This window comes from Rattus norvegicus, chromosome 1, assembly GCF_021556685.1.
Source record: "Rattus norvegicus strain SHRSP/BbbUtx chromosome 1, alternate assembly SHRSP_T2T, whole genome shotgun sequence".
NCBI lineage: Eukaryota > Metazoa > Chordata > Mammalia > Rodentia > Muridae > Rattus > Rattus norvegicus.
The window spans coordinates 103,283,106-103,289,105 of record NC_141534.1 but is presented as its reverse complement, the minus strand read 5'-3'; the positions used below and the strand labels follow the sequence as shown (position 1 = coordinate 103,289,105).

At 44.7% G+C, this 6,000-nt stretch overlaps 1 long non-coding RNA gene across 1 annotated transcript in view; it reads right to left on the bottom strand.

Annotated features, from left to right (window-relative positions):
• Positions 1-412: 412 nt before the first annotated feature.
• Positions 413-6,000, bottom strand: part of LOC102548815 (uncharacterized) — a 105,645-nt gene continuing 100,057 nt past the window's right edge. The window contains exon 4 of the long non-coding RNA XR_015650854.1: positions 413-508. This is a non-coding gene — a long non-coding RNA (uncharacterized LOC102548815). The remainder of the gene's footprint in view (positions 509-6,000) is intronic.

Genomic DNA, 6,000 nt, shown 5'->3' with positions numbered 1-6,000 from the left:
AATCTTATCCTTATCCATTCCCTTTTCTACACTCCCCTTCCTGAATGTCATGAGGTAAGCAGCCTCTGACACATGTTCCTAACATAATAACCAGCTCTCAATATAACAACCACACCAAAGGCTTGGACTGAAAATTTGGAGATAGCCAAAATAACCCCTTCTGCCTAGTTGTCCCTCTCTGGTATGGATAAAATTCTGACTAACACAAGAAGTAGCTTATTTTTCCCTCTTTCAGTTCAAGAATTTAGGAACTCTCATATGATTCACCCTTAGACATAGAAAACTTTAAATGCCAGATTCAAATTCCACAGCCAGAAGAGCTCTTCCCATGGGTAAACCCATGTTCTGTAGATGCCATTGGTTTTGTGGTTCCAGAAAGGTCCTCTGACTATCAACAGGCTGAGATACTCACCTGTATGTTTTTCCTGTCACATACTCCCAAGCCTTCATTCCAAGTTACTCTTCTGGAATCCACCAGCTGCTACTGTCACCTGCCCTGTGCCTGCAGCTAGAAATGACAAGAGATCACATGTTTTCTTCCTAAACCATATGGCATGGGCAGATGGCAAGCCAGTTTGTCACAATGATGACTTTGCGTCCTCCTGACGAGAGGCCCTCTGAGGTCACTATTCTCCAGGTGTCAGAGCTTTCTGGTGTTAATGGACTGGACCCTGGCGTTTTTCTGACCCTCTGGGCTGTGGATCACCTGTCTTGTACCCTATACATTTCAGAGGAAACCTTGTATCTCAGAAGCAGCAGCTTTATTCCAGTAATCTTTCCACTATAAGGAAGCTTGATGGTCCTGACATCCAGATGTGCCATGAAGTTGTGTAGGATCAGAACTCTGAGCCAACCCCTGTCTGCTTTCTGTGGTATCCACCCCAAAGGAGCTGGTAGATTCAACCTTACTCAAGCCAACTATGGATTCTACCCTGGAGATGACAGGGGAAACGCAAAACCAGGGACTGAATTCTCCAGTCTATTTCTGACCCTGATTTCCAGATTTATGCAGGAACCGAGGGCAGAGGGAAAAAATAACAGAGATATCATAGCCTCCTGTCCTATACAAGGATGGAACCTCAGTTCAGTCTGTGAAAATCACTCTAAATTGCTGTTATGTCAGACCAGGAAGTCCTCTGCAGTCTGATTCAGACCCTGGATTCTCATCAAGACCAAATTGGTTTTTGTTCTTTCTGTGGGACAACAGATAAAATAATTGCCTTGTGTTTGGGGGTCACATATGCACACTGCTCATAGTACAAGAGAGCTCAGGCCTTGGATCTGCCCTCTTATCTCACACAAACCGCATAGAATGGCAAATATAAATGTCCCCATTTGTATTATTTTTTCTCCTGCTCTCTTTTTTAAAATTTTTGACAGTTAATATTTTTTAATATTGAGATAATTTTAAGGTTACTGAAAAGTTACAAAAAGATTAAAGAAAGCTCCTTCATACCATTCACCCAGTTTCTTCAGATGGCAACATTTTATATAACCAAAGAGCATTTATGAAAACATTAACCTTGAAACAGAGCTATGAACACAAATATGAAATCTGCACAGATTTCACCAACATTTTTTTCTAGTGACCCCCTGGCTCCCACAATTCATCTAGTCATCCTGCCTCCCTTTCTCCTCCCAAGCAGTAACATTTCCTAATTCTTTTCTTTGTCTTTCTCTCTGCAGGTTTTATTCCTCTCTATTTCTACTTCAGGGCATCACTCTCATATCAGCAATGAGTTAGGTCCTTTTGATTGCTATGATAAAATATCTAAGAAAACAGCTTTAAGGAAAGAATGATTTATGCTTTTTAATGGTCTGAAACCATAACCATGAAACACATGATTTCAGAAGTGCAGTTCATTGTAGTGAGGATGTCAGTGCTGCAACAGAAAGGGACCTTGGGCTTCCAAAGACCAAGGACCCACTATCTTCAAACAGACCTGTTTCCCACAGTTCCACCACCTCTCGATAATCTACACATGTTTTTTAAATGATTTACTTTTATTATTTTTTATTTGTGTGTGTGTGTGTGTGTGTGTGTGTGTGTGTGTGTGTGTGTGTGTGTGTGTGTGCCAATGGAGGCCAGAGGTATCAGATCTCTCCTAGAGCTAGAGTTACAGAAGTTGGGTGTTGGGAAATGAACTCTCCTCCTCTTCAAGAACAGGACTCACTCTTAACCACTGAGTCATCTCTCTAGCCCTGCTTCTATTTACATTTTAAAATCCATCCATGGATTAAGCATCTTGATCTGATTGTCTCGGGAAATTTCCTCACAGACATACCCAGGCATATACTTTGAGAACCTCCTAAGTGTCTCTCAGTCTAATCAGGTTGAAAATCATAATTAGCCACTGTGTCAGGCCAAGATTTTTCAACGCTGGCATCATAGCCTCCCTCCATCCCTCTCCCAATTTCCACTAACTCCAAAGCACACACCACTCTAGAACTGTAGGTTTCTCCGTATACTTATTCATTGTTGTCCTCGCTCCAAGTAAGAAGGGAGACAAGGGTCTCAGTTTTAAGGAGGGAATCACACTGAGGAGGCAACTGGCAGACACTCACTCATCTAAACAAGAGGTTTAGCCTGGGCTGGTAGCCTCGGCATCGTTCAGCTGAATGTTAGGAGAGTAGAGAAAATTCAACACTGGGCTCTAGGGAGGATCTGTGTTAACAAGATCCTGGATGACCTAAAGGTACAGACTCTGCACCATGCTTCATGGAGCTTTGAGCAGACAAGCCTGCTTCTCATGGTGGGGCATGTGGTCTGCCAGGCCCACTGGATCACCTTAAGATGAGTATATAAGAACAAAGAAAGGTTCTTCACCTCGTTTCAACACTGTAGAAGGAGTTGTATGTGCAGATGACAGTAAATCGTCAGGTTTCAATCTCCTGTGAAAGTCCTTTGTCCAGTTGGCCTGGGTTCTGCCATGAACATGTCTTGAATATCATAATGTTTATGATGAAGAGGTTTTGAAGTAGAAACTTAAGAGTTCTTTGGAAAGTCATTTGGATGCTGCTTTGCTGGGGTAAACATACTGACGTGGACTCAGGTGAAAGACTAAGGCAGACATAGGAGAGAGGATGTTCTTTCTGCTAAAGCAAGCATGTGAAAGGACATGTGATGAAGGATTCTTTGCTAACAAATATGCACGTATTCGTTCACCTTACATTGCATAGTTAAGCTGCATTTGTCTGGACTCGATAGAGAGAAACTCACCAAAAATTTCTGGTGGTATGTTGCAGTTTCTTGCTGTTTCTGCAGAATCGGGCCAATTGGCCCTATATGTAGCTCATGAACAAAGGGAAACATTGTAGGTTTTCAAAACATGTTTGCCTCCTGTTTCCTTTTCCTAGTTTTATGCATTGCTCCGGTTGATATTGATGTTCTTTCTTCCCTTCATCCTGTTTTTAGGGAATAGTGCCAAGCCTCCTTAGATGAAGTGGGGGCTCCTGAAGCCATTCTGCAATGGTGCCTCCCACCCTGTGTGGAGGTTTCATTGTGTTTCTGTCTTGATGTTCAGTTATCTGAGGGCTTTTTGTACTCCAGTTGAAGATGGTGAACCTGTATATAATGTGAAAGAAATTATTCCTTGGCCTATGAATCTCATTGGTCCCAGATGTCCTAGCCAGCCTCTATCTCTGACCCCTTCAAAAGCAGGAGGAGACTGGGTTGCTGCTTCCAGCAGCCTCTGTTTCTACCCAACCCTCAACGGAAGCTACTGTCTATTCAGCATGAGAACCCAACAGCCAGCCTGAGCCCTGTCCAGTATTTCCCCGGACTTCAGAGCACAGGGCCACTGAGTGTTAGTGTCAGCTGGGTCCTACTGTCAGAGCACACCTCCCCTTCTTGCATAATGCTTGGCTACCCATCTCTCTCCTTTGATGGTCCTGTGGATGCTGTGTGAGGGTCAGGTCAACAGGGTGGTATTGACATAGCCACCTGACCTTTGGCAGGGGTCTCTCCTGGGAAACAAGTGGTGTGTTTGAGTGACTCGTGGAAGTAAGATCCCTTGCCTAGCTCTGTACCGCTGCTTGGAGTTTCTGTGATAGGAGACCACATTTCTCAGAGGGCCTAAATGCACAGTGAGCCTAGCATCTCCTGTAAGCTTTCTGAAGCCTGTGGTATGGGAGCTACATGGCCCGTGGGCCTTCAGGAATGCGTGGGAAATTAGCTTGTTCTCACTTCTGAGCTCTATCTGTTATTCTGACTAATGTATGAAGGAAGCCCCTTGAGTCAAGCCTGTACTAGGAAAACATCCCAGGGAGTACCCTTAACTTTCCAGAACCTTCCTGCTGGAAGGAAAAGGGGCTTTGATGAGCTTTGTCCCACAAGCCTGCTCTGCTCCAGTAATGTTTAGATTGGTCGTCTCTAGGAAAAGAACACTATGCATATTCATGAATCCTGTCTTTCTGAACAGACTATTGGGAAGCTTACCTTCTTCTTTCAGTGTTTCATCAAAGGGCGAGCCCAAGTGTTTGGGTTTCCAAAGCTGGTTTGGCATTTGGGGATAACAAAAATTTAGATGTCTGCACAAAGAACCACCCGTGTCTGTTACCTTTTTAAAGACATGGTCTTCACATAGCCCTAACTGGGCTAGAAGTCACTATATAAACCAGGCTGGCCTTGAACTCACAGGGATCTGACTGCCTCTGCCTCTGCCTCTGCCTCTGCCTCTGCCTCTGCCTCTGCCTCTGCCTCTGCCTCTGCCTCTGCCTCTGCCTCTGCCTCTGCCTCTGCCTCTGCCTCTGCCTCTGCCTCTGCCTCTGCCTCTGCCTCTGCCTCTGCCTCTGCCTCTGTAGTGCCAGAATTAAAGTGTATTCCACAAAACATAGCTCAACTAGCCAGTTCTTGAGTTTAGGTGGAGCTGCGGAAGCGGATGTTATAACCCACTTTGGAGAAAAAGGGAAATCCTTTCTCAGGGTCTGGAGAGATGGTGCAATGCTTAAGGGCACTGACTGCTCTTCTACCTGGTTCAATTCCAGCACCTGTAGATGGTGCACAGATCTCTGTACCTTCAGTTGCAGTTTAGTTCTGATGTCTTTTTGTGGACTACGTAGATACCAAGCACACGTGTAGTATACATCCAGACATGCATGTAAAACACCCATAGGCATATATAGAATAAGAAAACTTAAATTAAAAAACCAATTAAGAAAGAAAGGAAACCTTTCCTCCTTCTATCCAAACTGTAACTGTTTATTCTGCCATTAGGTAATGACCTATCACCCCATTGTCCCTCTGACTCTGTGAGACACAAGCTACATCTGTATAGGCCCTTCATGTTCCTGGCTTATCTCTCTGCTACTCAAGGTTCTCCAGGGGAACAGAATATTGAATATATGATTACAAAGAGATTTACTAGAGTGTCTCACACCATTGGCATCCATCTGTAAGCTAGAGAAACAGAGAATGCAGCAGCTGGTAGGTTTAAGAAACTGAAAGCACCAGAATGAAGAGACCTATGATATCGTTCCAGCCTGAGGCTGAAGGCCTGAAACGTCCCAAGAGAGATGCTGCGATGAGTCTGTATAAAAAGGCTGGTGAAGCTGGACTCTGACTTCCTCAGGCCTTGGCAGCAGCAGATACACTGGCATAGGTGGAGTGGAGCTCGCGTGCTCTGTCTGGCTTCCTCTTTTTCTACTCTCACTCCGTCTGACACACAGCCAATCCCATTGTTCCATAAGCACCCACAACATTTCCCTCTCAGCTGCAGCCTCACAGGACAGACATCTCTGGAAATCTCTCTATAGATGTGCTAAGGAGGATGATCCACCAACCTCCCAAGTGTGTCTCAACCTAGCTGGCCATCTATTCTCCCTCTGTACCCCTGGGCTTCTGGAACAGTTATTGGAAGCTCTACCCTATCCAGGTCCTTCATACCTATTTGTCCTTTCTGCCTTCAGAACTCATGTGCATGAGAGGGTTGGAGAACACATCTTTCCGGTCACAGGATCACAATGTGTAAGGGTGGATGTAGCTGTGATATGCACCCAGGA